The 17,743-nt window shown below is 37.2% G+C and overlaps 1 protein-coding gene across 1 annotated transcript in view; it reads left to right on the top strand.

The window, feature by feature from the left end:
• LOC147575771 (uncharacterized) overlaps positions 1 to 17,743 on the top strand; it is a 400,913-nt gene that overhangs the window by 169,613 nt on the left and 213,557 nt on the right. Inside the window, exon 2 of the mRNA XM_086679582.1 lies at positions 12,597 to 12,737. The gene's annotated coding sequence lies outside the window, so the exon portion shown is untranslated. The remainder of the gene's footprint in view (positions 1 to 12,596; positions 12,738 to 17,743) is intronic.

A 17,743-nucleotide genomic window follows, 5' to 3' on the forward strand; every position in this document is an offset into this window, starting at 1 on the left:
TAACATTGATAATGATGCCCCACTCCTCTGAGTATGTCTTAGGAAGACATTCAGTTGTCTCCTGGACAGGTGTTAAACAGCTAGTCTTCTGAAAGATATACTTCAGATATTATTACAGGATGCACTTGGAACCAGGGAAGCCTGTAATATGGATTTGACTTGTTCACCAAATGCTGAAGCCTCAGGGCATTTCCCTCTAAAATAACAATGGATGATCATTCACAGTATCAGAATATCATAGCTTAACTCAGGTCTCTGAGGGAAACTATTCAGGCTGTGAGTAATTGTCTTGCATTCTGAGGCAGGACGATGGCAAAAATGGGAGGTCGGTTCTTTTATTGTGCATTGAAACTTATCGGTCCTCATTTTTCCCTTGACTCATCCTGAGCGCTCAATGCCAAAACCCATTACTGTGATTTCCCTACCTAATTCAAAAGCACACAGAGCACCAAAATGCACACAGTAGTGTTGATGTTTAAGTAAAATAGGAATGAACATATACAAGATATCCAAGGTAAGAGCTGGAATATACTAGGCCTCCAGCAACTCATATGTATTCCCTTGCTCTATGTTTTGTATTCATTTATCAACAGATTTACTTTCTTTTTTAAGTTTATTTATTTTGAGACAGAGAAAGAGAGAAAGATACAGAGAGAACACGAGCAGGGGAAGGGCAGAGAGAGGGAGAGAGAGAATCCCAAGCAGGCTCTGCACCATCAGTTTAGAGAGCCCGATGTGGGGCTTGAACCCATGAACCACGAGATCATGACAAGAGCCAAAGTCAAGAGTCAGAAGCTCAACCAACTCAGTCACCCAGGTGTCCCTCAACAGATTTACTTTCAAGGAGATTCTCTAATTACACATTTTCTCTTTTTGTCTTAGAAAGGTTTAATCTATGAAGAATCTCATCTAAGTGTGCTGAATGCGGTTATGGGTGATAAGAATTATGCTCAGATTTGAGATCGGTTTAGTGTTTTAACACTAAAAGACATCTTCCTGTCAGTTTTAGGTAGAATGATGCTTTGGTGCTTATTTGAGCCGTGGTCAGTATCTCCTGCCACATATCAGTCGACCTTGGGTATGACACGGGGTCACTGAGCAGCCAAGTGCAAGAAGGAGGGAGCTAGACGTGAGGAGGCGATACTAACAGGACTTTGGAGACAGAACAATATGAGCACAGTGTCCAAGGTGCAGAGCACCTCCAGCACGATTTCCAAAGGAGCCTTTTCCAGGATATCTAATAAAGTGAAAAGGTATGATATGTCATGGTAATCCAACCGGAGATTAAAAATTGGGGGGATTAAAAATTGGGGAGTGGAGGCACGAAGACCATTGTGATCACATCCATACATAGATACTGGAGTGTTTCTGACGTGTGCTACGTGCAGTACCCAAGGTGCTGGGGGTAAAAGCTATAGAAAGAGTGCTACAAGGGTCAGATGCATAAGGTATACGTTTGTTCAACCTATGTGGATAAATACATGATCCTGACCCACCCACGTACTAGAACCTTCCTCCTCACAGCTGCACTAATTTCATTCCTATATAGTATTATCTCTGCTTTGGGCAGAACTAATATTAAAATCACTCATATAAGTAACACTTTGGTATATTTTAGAAATAATATTCATTTTGGTCCTTAATTCTTTTTAAAAAGGTCTTCATGAGAAATTTGTGCATTCTTCTTTTCAGGGAGAAATTCTTCAAAGATTAATTTAAGTTCTCTTTTAAAAAGTCAGGTAATGATGGATGGCTAAGCAAATTTGCTTTCATTTTTACTAAAACATTTCTTCTTAACCCCAATAAGAGTTTAAAGTCAAGGGTACTTTCAATAGGTTCTATTTTGTTTTTATTTTAAGCATCTTAAGTTTTTCACTATCCCCAAACAGTTATAGATTAAATGGGATGAACTAGACATAAGAACAACTAAATACATTATCAAAAGGACTTAAATATAAAAATGTTGATTTGGACAAAATTTTCACTTTCCATAGATTTTCTCATGGAAGAAGACTAAAAAGTCTTGTTTGCAGATTCAGATATTTGAGGTTAAATTAACAACATATTGTATTCACTTTTGCATTTCTTCAAGGGCAAGGTATGATCTAAATTTATTTTGAGATTTTTAATATTTAAAAGTCTGTTAAGCGGTGGCTGGGGGGGCTCAGTCGGTTAAGTGTCTGACTTTTGATTTCGGCTCAGGTCATGATCTCACGGTTTGTGAGTTTAAGCCCCAACTCGCGCTCTGTGCTTCCAGTACAGAACCTGTTTTGGATTCTCTCTCCCTCTCTCTCTCTGCCCTTTCCCTGCTTGTGCACGCTCTCTCTCTCTCTCTCTCTCTCTCTCTCTCTCTCTCAAAATAAATAAGCTTTAAAAAAATTAAAAAAATAAAAGTTTATTACTAATATTCAGCAAAACAATCGAATATGCATTGAGATGTCCTCTTGAATCAGCAGGAAAAGAAATGCAACCTAGTATTGGGCAAGAGTACTGAAATCTGGATCCTAATATATTCTGGATTTTTGTAAGACTCCACATCCATTTTTTTTTTTTTTAATGAATAAAAACAATGGGTGAACTTCTGTGCCAGGTCACAAAGATTCCATATATTCCAGGCTTCATGAATCATGCAATCTAAGAAGCAAGACAGACATTAAACAAATTAATTACATTTGGACAAATGAAAGCTTTTATCCGGAAAAAAAAAATTGACTGTAATCGGAAGGGCCACAGAACTGTCCCTTGAGAAAGTGCTTGTAGGTGAGCCCTGAGGGGTGAGGAGGAGTCACACAGGTGAGATGGAGAAAACACAAATCAAAGTCTAGAACAGCCACACTAGGTTTTGACGTTCAGTTAGAGCAGAGGGCTGATAGGAGAGGCTACCACCGAGATAAGAAGGAGGGGAAAAGACTGGAATTACTAGCAATGAGAAAGTCTAGGGATGAAAGCCTAAGATGAAGGCCTTGGTCAAAACTGTGATTGTAGAGAGAAAGTAAGTTGGAGCTGATAGGCAACCATTCCTTTTGGTGGCCTGGACCATCATCTCAAACCTCAGCATCTGTGACTTACTGTTGACTGAGGGGTAGGTAGTGAAGAAGGGAATTAAGAGAAATACACACCACTCTTAAAAGGTTTAGCAATGAGAAGATTTTTTACAAGCCATTAAAAGAAAATAAGCGTAGTAGGAGGTTTTATTCTGTGTCATGTTGCATTGTTCTAAGAATGTGGTGCCATCGCTGTGTTCCGTATAACACAATGAGGTCCACAGTAAGGAAAATAATTTGCACATGTTTGTAAAAGTGAAAATGTGATGAAAGTGAGCCTTCTTTCCCATGAATAATTAATCTATAAACAGAAATGCTGACAATATAATTCTACTTAAGTTTTATAAGTGTGATTGTATCTCGACATTTTAATGTCACTTAAAGTCTAGAATATTTTCAACAGTGCTTAAATCTTCAAAACTAACTCCATTATTCAAATTGACTTTAATGGTTCACAGCATAATGCTTCATTATTTTCTCTGCTTTCACTCAAGAAATGTAAGGCTACTAAATAAAACCAAGTGGAAACTAATTCTCTTTAAGAAGGGAGGCTTTGTCCTGTAATTGTGTCAGATTAAATGGGTTAATAACTTTGTCTTAGCTTAAATATAAATTCTGGATTTGGGTGTTGAGAGAGAATAATTTTCCAGACTGATCTCTACAAGAATAGAACTTTTTTAGACTACTTAACAAAACCAAGAATAAAAACCAAGAACAGTGTGAAAACATACTTAGACTTTTGGATGAAAAGTATGCCAAGATTGTTCATGTCAATTACCACGATCATTAAATTAAACATAATTTGAAGTTAACTAGGAAGTCTCTTTCATCACTGTGACCTACAATTGCCAAATTTCTCAAAGTTCAGTATCATTTATGTTTTGGATTAAATGAATGTCTTCCTTAATTATTAAGTACTTCCCATTTCATTAGATATTTAGTAACCACTGTCTTATCATTAAGATAATTTCATGGCAGTACTGGATTAGTCCATCAGATATATAATTTTCTGTGATCATGATTGTTTCTATTAGAATTCTGTTTTCAAAATCAGATATTGTAGCAATAAAATAACTGAGGGGTTCATGAGTTCTAATATTAGAATTATTTGATTCAATTCAAATAGGAATTCTGAATACAATAAACGATATAATAAAGGTGACAATTAATAGCTGGTAATAAAAATGGATAAGTTAATAAATGATATTGGAAAGACTGAGTAGCTCAATAAAAATCAAATAAGATTCCCCCACTTCATTATTTTCTTATATCAAAGTAAATTCCAGATGGATCGAAACTTTTAAAACTAGAACTAAATCTAATTTTCTGGTTTTAGCTCCAATATGTAAAGAGCTGGGAAGTTTTCGGGCACCTGGGTGGCTCAGCTGGTTAAGTGCCAACTTCAGCTCAGGTCATGATCGCGCATTTCATGAGTTTGAGCCCCGCGTCAGGCTCTGTGTTGACAGTTCAGAGCCTGGAGCCTGCTTCAGATGCTGTGTCCCCCTCTCTCTGCCCCTCCCCTGTTCACATCTCTCTCTCTCTCTCTCTCTCTCTCTCTCTCAAAAATACAATCAACATAAACATTTTTTTTTAAATATGGAAAGTTTTTATTCTCATCCTTACAACAAGAAAAAAATTGGACAAAAGGCAAATTGCCAACCTTGCTAGGACCCATCAGATAACAGAAATCACGGGCAGAGTGATGTTCCTGGCACGTCCTGATACAGACTATCTGCATCAGAATCCTCTGACGTCATAACCTGGTGGAGCAAACAAATGGCCACTTCGATTAATTGCTAGAGACTGTGTGGGCTTGAGTGAGAGCCGCTATGTGTGAGCTCTCAGGGGCCCCCTGACACATCTTCACAGTGAAGATCTGAGAACATTCCAGCTCTGACTGGATGGAAGAAGAGCACTCATTGTGAAGGAAGCAGAGAGCACTTGCACCCACCTCTCAAAGGGTGTGTCACATAGGAGCAAGGAGAGAAAGGACTTGGCCTGAGCTCAGTTCTGAAACCTTATCTCAGCTGGGACAAGGGCTGTGCTCGGTGCTCACACATCAACAGTGTACAGGGATTTAAGAAAATAGACTGGAAAAGCTGCAGCCAGAAAGGGCAGTAGGGGGCAAGGAGAAAAGGCTGTGTGTCTAAAGGAAGGGAAAAGTCCCTTGAGAAATCTGCAGCACAGAAACAGATACACGAAACAGCTGAGACTTACTCAGAGGATTCTAGAGGGCCCTGCCTTTCTCCATTCTGCCAACGCATCAGTAGGGCTCCTGTATAATAATAATTATTACAGGTGAAGAGCAGGAGGTACAGACTTTCTTTGGGAAAGAGTATTGAGATAAGCCCAGAGTCAAGAGTAGAGACAGAAAAATATGAAGTGTCTGATAGAGCTACAGCAAACCTGAAACACAGGCAAACTGCTAGTCATATTAACATAATACTCACACTGAGGACTGTTTACCAAATTCGTCATTTGATATGAGGTGTCTAGTTTTCAAAAAGCAGAGTAACACAGCTTGACAAAAGGCAAGAAAAAGCACACTCTGAGGAGATATAGCAAACATCAGAATCAGACATAGATATGACATTTTGGACTTATCATACAGGGAATTTAAAATAACCATGACTAACATGTTAAGAGAAGTAATTGAAAAGGAAGACAACATGTGAGAGCAGATTGGTAATGTAAGCAGAGAGATGGAAGTTCTAAGAAAGAATCAAAATGATATATTAGAAATAAAAAATAAAGACTAACAAAAATGAATACCTTTGGATTACTCATCCGTAGACTTGACATGACCAAGGAATTAGTGAACTTGAACACAGGTCAATAGAAACCTCTCAAGTGGAAACATAAAAAGAAGGAAGAATTAACACAGTAACCACAGCAAATACCCCCAAACATAATAGCACATCCAAGAACTGTGGAATAATACTAAAATGTGCAACTTCTCTCTACATTGGAATAGAGGAAGAAGGAATAACAAACAGAGCAGAAAAGGTATTTGAAGTAACAATGGCAGAGAACTTTCTAAAATTAATTATGGACACCAAACCACCAATCCAGGAGTTTCAGAATACTGAGCAGAATAAATACCAGCAAATACACAACAAATCGTATACAATTCAACCTGTAGTAAACCAAAGAAAAACGCAAAATGTTAAAAGACATTAAGAAGTGGGAGAACATTTTACCTGTGGAAGAACCAACAGGAATGATGCCGACTTCTCAAAGAAAACAATGCAAGTCAGAAAACAGTGGGGCAGCACCTTTCCGGGACTGAAAAGCATAAAATACCCCCCACAATTCTATCAATTTAGGATTCTATACCAACAAATATATGTTTAAAAATGAAGATGAGCTCAATTGGTTAAGCATCCAACTCTTGGTTTTGGCTCAAGTCATGATCCAAGGGTCATGGGATTGAGACCTGCATTGCACTCTATGCTGAGCATGGAGATTGTTTAAAATTCTCTCTCTCTCCCTCTCCCCTTCCCCACCTCTAAGTAAATAAAAAAATAAAATGAAATCATTACATATTAAAAAATATAAAATCTGAAATAACTTATTATCAGAAAGCCCACATCAGGCATAAATAATGGCCAGAAGAGGTCCATCAGGCAGAAAGAAAATGATACCTGTGGAAAATATGTTTCTATGTAAAGAAAAGAAGAAGACTGAGAAGACTGGAAATGATCTACATTTGGGGAAACTTGTTTGCTTGCATCATCTTCAATGGTTAAAGCATTTCTGTGAAAATTACAGAACAAATTGTGAACGCTATGAGTGGTCACCAAATGGGTTAGATGGTATTTTTCATTAGTAACTGCTAGACAGGGACCACAGTGTAAGAATTTCTATTGCCTGATTTTTTTCTGGTGTAGCAGTAATTCTTTTCTGCTTTTTAAATCTTGTTTATTAATTTTTTATAATAGTTTATGTAAACTGTATTTAGAAAATATACTGTAGCAACATAGGTATTGTTTCCCCCCACCTACCCCCAGCCCTCACCAACTTTGTTGTAGTCTGTTACTGGGTTACTTAGTTTGAATTTACTTACGGGGTTACTTAGTTTGAATTTATTCTACTTCCCACAGAGTGAGTCTCTAATGTCATTTGTTGAGAGGTACAAACTTGGTTATGCCCACAGTCACAATGACAGTGGTTTTGGTATGGTTATCCTTCATCATCTATTGATGGCTCTAGAGTTATCAACCTTGTCCTGGGGCATAATTCCTCAAAGACTATACCAGTCATTTTCAGACTCCTTTCAAAAGAATATTTTCTGAGAGTAATGTTTGAGTTGTGTTTGGACTCCAGTTAGGCTCTTTCCTCCTGTCTCTTTCCCAGGTTCTCACAGATGAACTAACCAGCCTACCGTTTCGTAGGCTGTTATGTACAATGACTCCCCCAAGCTTCTCCTAGTTGTCCTTCACTATAAGCTCCACTGTCTTGAGAGGCATCTTAGGAACTTCTCCACCCTCTATTGCAAATGAAGTCACCTCTTTTTTTTAATGTTTATTTATTTTTGAGACAGAGAGTGTAAGCAGGGAGGGGTAGAGAGAGAAGAAGAGAGAGAATCCCAAGTAGGCTCCACACTGTCAACACAAAGCCCAATGTGGGACTTGAACTCATGAACCATGAGATCATGACCTGAGCTGAAAGCAAGAGTCAGACGCTTAACTCACTGAGCCACCTAGGTACCCCAATAAATGAAGTCAATCTTTGAGGTAAACATCAAGAGCTATCAGTTGTATACACTTGTGCTTCCCCCCAGGAAAATAAAAGCTCTGAGACTTGAATCTAGAGCTAGGTTTGAGGACAATAGTGCACTTTTCACTGAATAGCATCACTGCTTTAGGAGTAAAGTGCTCAGTGGAGGGAAACAGATGTCTCAGGACTTCTCCTCCTCCTCCTCCTCCTCCTCCTCCTCCTCCTCCTCCTCATCCTCCTTCTCCTCCTCCTCCTCCTCCTCCTCTTCCTCTTCCTCCTCCTCTTCCTCCTCCTCTTCCTCCTCCTCCTCCTTCTTCTTTTTAATTTTAGAGTAAACTCTGCACCCAACAACCCCAAGATCAAGAGCTGCATGCTTCACTAACTGAACCAGTTATGTGCCCCAGCCTTAGGGCTTTCGTGCTTGTCTCTCCTGGCATGGAATCATTGCTATAGGAAGGGTGACTGGGGCCCCAGTTTTCTCAGTTCTATGTCCAAGGTAGACTCTCTGTCCAACAGGGAGGGATGGGTGAAAGAAGAGAGTCTCCATTACTCACCTGCACTTACCCACAACTTACTCTCAGGAACAGGTATTGGGGGCAGGATGTTGATGTCCTGCTTTTCCCAGTAAGTTGGCCCTCCATCTAGGCACTGACTGGACAGGGAACCCTGTGTTCTTGGCTGGACCAGACTGGGATTTTCATCTGGCTGAAATGGTAGGAGGAAGGGAGGAAGCAGGTGTTCAAATACAATAAACTCTCACTGTTCTTACCAAATGTTAGTAGAATTTCTTGAGTCGGTGTTTCTTCATTTGCTATATATCCATGGGACCATTTCCAGAGACGTGCGTGTATGTGTGTGTGTGTGTGTGTGTGTGTGTGTATGTATGTGTGTGTAATGTATACATATATATGTCTAAGTATAATTTTAATGTGTAAATGTGTATAATTTTAATATAATGTATATTATATATATGTATAAATGTAATTTTCCCTAGTAGCACTGAGGAATGGGTCCATGGAGCACCTCACACTGTCATACTAGACTATAATACTGCAATGAAATTCTTAACAGCATCTGGTATCCAATTCAAACAAAAATTACCAGAAGAAATACAAACTCAAGGACCTGAGTTTTAATCTGACTTGAGGAATTACAGAATTAACTACAAAGAAGATAAAAATGAGGAAACAAAATGGCTCTTATTCCTCTTATTGTATTTTAAAATTCATCTATTTGGAGCTCATGTTTTTAACCCAGTAGCTTTATTTATTTTAAAGGCAAAAAATAAGCAGATAATGAATAAAAAAGATTGATGACCACCTGTAATACATGTATGAAGTCCACGCACATACTTAAAACCGGGTCATCATTCAGAATCCATTTACGTTCAATTTACACAGAATTCTAACTATCTTAGTTATCTGGTTTTGAAGCCCAAAGCAGATTAAAAGTAGCTTCATAAAGCTGAATAAATTCTACTGCTGCAAAATTTAAAAGCACACCAGAATAGACCCATGTACTGTAGGGGAAAATAGTCTGTAGAAATACAGAAATTTAGTCAGTAATGTTCATCTTGACATAAAATGACTAAAATGTATTTTGTAGATGCGTATGATACATTTTATAACAATTCCCTGAAAAAGTGGGTCTAGAGCAACGCATTCCCCCAATCCCAGCCAGCCAGAACTTACTGAATTATCCATGCGTTTTTAGTACCATCCCACTAGTTCTAGAATAGATACATTGGAGAACAGACCTGAAGTCACATAGATAGCACTGTAAATTTTGTGTGCCTCGTTTTGAGCAATTAAAAACAATGAAATTTTTAGCCCTTCCCTGAAATAAATACAATTACTTATTGAAGACACACATAAAAATTATTAAAACCCATTTCTCTTTCAAAGACTGAATTCATTAACAGGGCTGTAGAAACACGGAGACATGAATACATGAAACTGAATACATTTCACGCGATAATGAATACATTAACACGCGAGTTGTATGGCAAACACATGCTCAGTTCGGTACTTTGGCAAGTAAGAGCGAAGAGGCCAACACAACAGCAGACGCTGATACTGGTATTACCCATGCAGTTTACTGACGGTCTCCTTAGCCATCTCTGAGTTTACTTATTCTTATTTTAGATACAATTATAGAAGCTTGGCAATGCAGTTTTTCAGTGCACAGCAGATTAGAAAGCAAATTAGGGGCCTTTTTCAGGAAGCAGACACACAGGCTGCAGCAAAAAGTGACAGTTGATTTAAGAGGAGATAGAGAAACTTAAGAAATATTTGCATAACTTGAAAAGCACAGACATTTTTGTACATGTTTGAAAAGGGTAAATGGCATTACATACCACAGTATCCCCAGAGGACACGTTTCTGTTGTATTACATTGTTTTGGTCTTCATGACGACCAAGGAAAGTTTAATTATATTCAGTAGTCTCAAGGACAAATGAGGAAATAGGAAGTATGTTTTTGATTTTTTTTTTTTTTGCCAAATAAGTTTAAGTAATTAGCATGAATAAATGAATTTGCCTAGTTTGCCTGAAAAATTAATATACATAAGTTGATTACTCATCAGTGATAATAAGTAAGTGAATTGTTACTACGTTTTGGGTATTGCTTCTAGATCTTTTTCAAAATTATTTCTGTCTTTATTTCTTAATATAAGGGTGAATTGCATAGGTATGTTCTTAAAAATCGAAGTGGAAAAACAAATTAATATATATGCTCTTTAAAAAAAAAAAAGACGGGAAGTTATATTTTGGTTCCTTTATAGAAAAACCTATCTTTATATCACAATCACCTTACAGAAAGTCCAAGATTTGGAAATCCCTCTTTATAAACATACAACTTCTGACCAGGATTTTAATGTCTCTCTTAATTACTAGATCACATATTTATTGTAACTTAATTGGCAGTGAATATTTTTCATATGCAACCTTATATTTTTGTGCCTTAATTAGACAGTGAGAATCAGCACAGAATGGAGGAAAATCTCTAGCATGAAAGAGAGAATCCAGAATAAACAATGACACAGAACTAATAGAAAACAGAAATAATGTCTGAAACAGAAAACAAAAAACTACAAAACTAAGAGATACGGGGAAAATGTACAGAATGCAAGGAAAAGAAGAAAAAACAGCCTTTAGAAATGTATTAGACGCACGTTCTGATTTCAAATGTTTCATAGAAAGTTCGAAATGCAGGAGAGGAAAATGTTGCAGGAAAGGAAAGAAGAAAAAGAATACAGAATATAATTAGATGAGAACAGAATTAGAAGATCCATCCAGGAGAAGCAGACAAAGAAATTAGAAAATGCCTTGTTACTTGAAGGATTTTCACGAGGGACAGACCAGTGGCCTTTTAAGCAAAGCGAACCTAATCCCTGAGGAAGTGATTTGTGGCTCCCACATCTTGCCTTTTCCATGGAACAGGAAGAAATTTAATGGTTAAGAATTCTATTAGATAACATATAATTTTAGAAAGCTTTCTAGACTGGCATATGATATTGTATTTTTATAGATCGAGACAACATTTCTGGAGTGTTGTTACAGGAATGTTACTCAAGTTGTCACATCAATGTTGTTGACACGAGAGTACTTGATGTTAACAAGGAAAAGGAAATATGGGGGAAACTATCTCTTTCTAGAGGAAAAATATGTAATTCTGCAATGTTCTAATACATTAATCAAATAGATTACATGTTTGCTTTCATTTCCCAGTGGTATGTTAGGTGAAGTTGATTAGCGCTGTGTAAAATATATTATTCAAGTAATTGAATGTTGTGGGATTTTTTTTTTTTATCTGTTTCAGTAACATTCTGAATTTGGTATTAACACAGTAAGACGTTGTTTCTGGGATATAAATTCCAATAAGGGTTTTTTTTTTTTTTAACGTTTATTTATTATTTTTGGGACAGAGAGAGACAGAGCATGAACGGGGGAGGGGCAGAGAGAGAGGGAGACACAGAATCGGAAACAGGCTCCAGGCTCCGAGCCGTCAGCCCAGAGCCCGACGCGGGGCTCGAACTCACGGACCGCGAGATCGTGACCTGGTTGAAGTCGGACGCTTAACCGACTGCGCCACCCAGGCGCCCCGACGTCTCCAATAAGGGTTTTTATTGTGTTGTCATGTGTAAAGTAAAAATTGTTGTTGTTTTTTTTTTTTCAAAGAATACTTCCTAGGAAATATGTTTTCTCATTGCTTAACTGAATGAAAAATTATCTAATTCAGGCTATCCCTTCTGTCGTGTAAGAGAAATAGAACAACCAGTGTGTAAAGTAATAGTCGTTAAAAGTAAGAATAACTTAAAATATAAAACTAATTGTTATACAAGAAATGATTTCTGAAAACTTTGCACTCATTTTAGTATTTGATATACATTTTAGGAACAGGTCTCCTGCTATTTTATTTTAAGCAAAAGTAATTCAGTGCCTTCTTAATAATAACTCTTTTTATAATGTTAAATTATTCCACCTGTTCTTAGATTAGAGCTTGGGCACAGGAGCAAGTCAGTTAACTAAAAACTTCGCACAAACCCAGAGTTTAAACATGGAAGCTCTTTGTTATTTTGAAGCTTTTAAATTAACAATGAATAAAAACCCTCTTAGCATCATTGACCTGAGTCATTGAATTAATCAGTTCTCTGAATGATCATCTCTTGTTATTTGGTGAGTACAATGCTAGGCCCCAGGAGTGAACCACACTAGCTTCTTGACCTCTGGAGGCTCACAGTCCAACTGCAAAGAGAGTAGAAAAAGAGATTTATTGTAGCACTCTAACTAGATGTGGCTAGCAAAATAAACTAGCTCTGGTCTCCCTTAGAAGAAATGGCATTCATGGGAAGAACACTGGCAATCGCAGAGATGTGGAGGGAAGGCTGAAGACCTTAACTTGTGAAACGCAAAGGGACAGAGGTTGGTGGTTGCTGTGGCTTCTGGGTTTTGCTGGAGGCATCGTCACCACTTGGTAAGCGCCTCACCACCGCTGGACTTTCGTTGGGTGGGCTGCTACTGCTGTGAGTGATTTCTCTTCTGCCTTCGCAACTCTGTGTTACTCACCCGAGATTCAAACTCACGGTAGAGTATGGGTTTGGCTGAATTTAAATAAAGCATATGCTTTACGGTCTGGCTTCGAAGAGGAGGGAGAAAATATGGGCCCCGTGTGGTCCTGAATTTGGATCCCAGGCCAAATTTCTAGTCTAAAGAATCAAGAGGAGGGAGCATAGGCTGACAGAGCTCGCTGAAGGGAGCAGTTAAGTCTCTGGATGGTTCATGCTATGTTGAGGCGGGCCCTGTTCTCATTTATACAAGTTTGATAATGAAAGGAGAAAAATATAATTTTCAGTACTGCTTCAAGCCTGTTTCCACCTGTTCATCCTTTATATTTATCCGTGTAACTACTATTCTTGACTTCTTTATCTGTCTAGATTTTCTTTTAATATACTGAAGTTGATGTGAATGTGGAGTCATATTTTCTCCCCATTTACACATAACAAGACATGTTAAAGCACTGTTGTACATCTTGTTTTTTGTATTTAGTATATTTTGAAGCTTCTCCCCTATCAGGACGTATTTCCTCCTTTTTTTTTTACAGTCCCATATATCATTATGGGTTAGCAAAATTTATTTATCCTTAATTTAAATTACTTAAAATAAACTCATTTAAATTATTTTAAGTTAAGTTATCAGAATTTAGACAAATCAATACCTTATTGATGTATATTTGACTTTTCCTTCAATCTTTTGTCATCACGATATTTGCAATGAATATTCAGAAGCCATTTTGCAAGTATGTATATATATCTGTAAATAAAATAAATTTGCATATGTGAGACTTTCAGGTTGGAAATTACATGTATTTGTTGTTTTGAAAACTATTGACAAAATTTCCTCCATGAGTTGAATTTTCACTCCCATCTGCAGTATATGAGAAGAGCCCAATTCATCATAGCCTCTTCAAAAAAGAACCTGACATTGAACTTTAGTATTTTTGCCCATAAGTTATAGTTTCAAAAATTTTTTACTTTTCTTTTACATTTGTTTATCAAATTTTGCCAATTTTAAGTTTCACTTTAAAAATTTTTGTTGTTGCTGTTTATTAGTGTAGCCATTTTTTTCTTTCCCTTACTATTTCCCTTAGTGATATATCCTAGTTTCCTAGTTATAAAGTCTTCCCCGCCACATTATTAAAATGGAATCTAATTATTGGTTGTTTTCAGATTTAAATCTTTGATCCATTTGGTGGGAATTAAGTGTATTGTGTATGATGGAGCTCCAAATACATCTTATTTTTTTTTATTTTTATTTTTTTTATGAGAGAGAGAGAGAGAGAGAGAGAGAGCGAGCGCGCCAAGCAGGCTCTGCCCTGTCATGTCTGGGTGAAGCCTGATGCAGGGCTCCAGCTCACAAGCAATGAGATCATGACCTGAGATCATGATCAAGAGTTGGACACTTAACCGACTGAGCCACCCAGGCACCCCTATTTTTGTTTGCACAGATATCCAGTTGCCCATTTATTGAAGTCTATAATTTGCTTGCTGTCTTGCATGTCAACTTTATCCTACACTAAATTACAGTACATACTTGATTTACTAACAGATTTTAATCTCAATACAATGATCCATTTGCCTTTCTTTCTGAAACAATGTATTTCCCATCCACTAGGCTGATGATTTACTTCTTACAGTAGAAAAGAAGACCTTGACATACATTGTTGCACTGGATTTAATTTTAACTCCTGAAAATAACTGGTAACATGAAAATATAAGGAGGCCTGAGAGAAAGGTAGACACAGGCAAAGTTTCTTTTTAGCCAAAATTCTGTCCCCTGCCAGCCTTTCCATAACTCTTAAAATTATCATACAATGTATTCTTTAGGGTTGCAGCATTGACAGATCCCTTTCAAATGCAAATATTAAACTGCTTAAAATATTTTTTTATTTTTATTTATTTATTTTTTTTTATTTTTTTTTTCATCGTTTATTTATTTTTGGGACAGAGAGAGACAGAGCATGAACGGGGGAGGGGCAGAGAGAGAGGGAGACACAGAATCGGAAACAGGCTCCAGGCTCTGAGCCATCAGCCCAGAGCCCGACGCGGGGCTCGAACTCACGGACCGCGAGATCGTGACCTGGTTGAAGTCGGACGCTTAACCGACTGCGCCACCCAGGCGCCCCTTAAAATATTTTTTTAAACAAAATAAAATGTAGCTAGAGGTGAACCCTTAAACACAGTAGTCCAAACCCAGGATAAATAACATTGTAACAGAGGCAATGGAGAATCCTCAGAGGTCCTCCAGTTTGAAAGATTTTATACCTCTCTGTTCCCTGCCCATTTATTTCCATAAAATCATATTAGATTAATCCCATAGTCAGAAATCTGCTAAGTACCATATCAGGAGCTTAGTAAAAATTCAATATATGCTTCTAAAGCGAGGAACTTTTTTTTTCTCCAAAGTAAGTATTGATGTTACTGCTACCAGTGCAACTCTGTTATGCAGGCATATTCCCTTTGTCATCCTTATGTGTTACAGATGCGACCTGAACTTCATTCCCAAAGTCAAAAACATTCCCTAAAGCAGAGGCACAAACATAGGTACATTTGATGGAAAACCATTAGCTTCTTGACCGCAGCCATTACAGTGACTTTTAAACATGCTAGAATACATGAACCACCCACTTTATTGAATGCTGGGTCTCAAGCCCAACAGATCTGAAGGGCAAAGCCTTCTGGTCTTGAGCCAAAATTCATATGCTCATTGGTCATTTATAAGGTTGTGTGTGGTATCTAAAACCTTAAGAGAACACCTAAGGGACATCCTTAATTAAAATAGATACTCATTGTCGTTTTGATCCCTACTGTTTATTATACTTTACTATAGTTTTCTGTATACTTTTTATTGTTATAATTTATACAATGAAACACAGGTACACTTTGCTTTAAAATTAATTTTATTAACATGATATCATAAAACAAAGTACACCCATTTTAGTAGCACATTTATTGAGTCATAACAAATATATACATCGTTTAATATGCCTCCCCCCAACACGCAACTACTCAAAGCCAAGAAAGAGAATATTTCCATCACTTCCACCAGTGCCCTGATGATCCTTTGTCTTTGTAGCTGTTTGTGCATTGCCTTTTCCTTTTTCTTGTCCCCAGGCAATGGCTAATCTGCTTCTGCCAGCCTAGATGGGCTCTCTTTTCTAGAATTACATATTAATGGGAACGGAGCAGTATGCACTCTTCTCAGCCCATCAACAAATGTTTTTCTCTCAACAAAATGTTTTTGGGATTCATCCATGTGGCTCATTATCAATTTGTAAATCTTTTATGAGGGGCTTGGTTATACCTTTTGCCCATTTAAATGCAGGCGCTACCTAATGTTGCAGACCTAAATATTGTATATATAATTGCATGATGTAAATTATATATTCTAGACACCAGCCTCTTCTGTCAGATATATGTGTAGGAATATTTATCTAGTCTCTGGCATGCCTTCTCATCAGAAACCAGAAGTTTCTATTTTTGATGAAGTCCAATTTATTATTTCTTTTCATCTTATGACCCAACTAAGATATCTCCACCTATCTTAAAAGAGAGAGAGAGAGAGAGAGAGAGAGAGAGAGGAGACAGATTTCTCCCTATGTTTCCTTCTAGAAGTTTTATAGGTATAGATTTCAGTTTTAATAATCCATTTTTAGTTTACTTTTCTATATGCTGTGAAGAAAAATATTGTAGCTTTTTTCCCCTTCCAAATGATATCTAGTTGTTCTAGCCCCATTTATTGAAAAGTCTTTAATTTCCCCCATTGAAATACCTTGGCACTTTGTTAAAAATCAATTGCCCATGTAGGAATAATTTGCTTCATGTATCCTTTCTGATCCATTGTTCTCTATGAACCCATATGCCTTCATAACTTTAGTTTGTTAATGAATTCTGACATAAGGTAGTATAAGTCCTGTCTAAATAATGTTGTACTTTTGCAAAATAGTTTTGGCTATGCTAGGTTCTATTTATCCCCATATAATTTCTCTTTTCTCTCTTTTTAAAAAAAAATTTTGAGTTTATTTATTTCTGAGACAGAGACAGAGAGAGTGAGAGGGGGAGGGACAGAGAGAGAGAGGGAGAGAAAGAATCTCAATCAGGCTCCACACCGTCAGCGTGGAGTCCAATGTGGGACTCGAACTCACAAACCAGGAGATCTTGACCTGAGCCGAAACAAAGAGTCAGATGCTTAACCGACTGAGCCACCCAGGTGCCCCTACTTTTTCAAATCCACTTACAAATTTTTACAGAAACAGTCCTGCTGGGATTTTGACTGGGTTTGCATTGAAGCCATAGGTCACTGTAGGAACAATTGATATCCTGGTATTTTCCAAAAAGGAGCACTGTGTTTATCTCTTTATGTAGGTCTTTAATTTCTCTCAGCAATATTTGGTAGTTTTCAGTGTACAGATTTTGCACATATTTTGTTAAACGACCCTTCAACATTTCATGGTTTTGATGAAATTGGAAACTGTTCCTTAGTTGTTGTTGTCAATGTTATTTTGAAATTATTCATGGCTTCTGTGTAGGAATGAAACTAAGCATTGAAAACTAAACTTGTAGCCTGTTAAATTAACTTAGTATTTGTAGTAGTATTTTATAGATTCCTTAGCAGATCTACATACCCAGTCATGTCACCGACAAATAGCAACAGTTTTACTTCTTCCTTTCTAATCCATATCCCTATTTATTTTTCTTGCCTTGTACTGATTGAGATCTTGGGTATGATGCTGAAGAGTAAGGACAAGAAGGAACATTCTTGGCTTGTTCATTATCTTTAGAGGGAAGCTTTCAGGCTTTCATCATTAAGAATACTGAGAGTTGGCTTTTTTAAAAATGATCATTATTTTCATTTCATTTTATTTAATTAAAAAAATTTTTTTTTGTCAAGTTAGCTAACATACAGTGTAAACAGTGTGCTCTT

This window comes from Puma concolor, chromosome D2 (genome assembly GCF_028749965.1).
Source record: "Puma concolor isolate L17-30 chromosome D2, mPumCon1.1.hap2, whole genome shotgun sequence".
Taxonomy (NCBI): domain Eukaryota; kingdom Metazoa; phylum Chordata; class Mammalia; order Carnivora; family Felidae; genus Puma; species Puma concolor.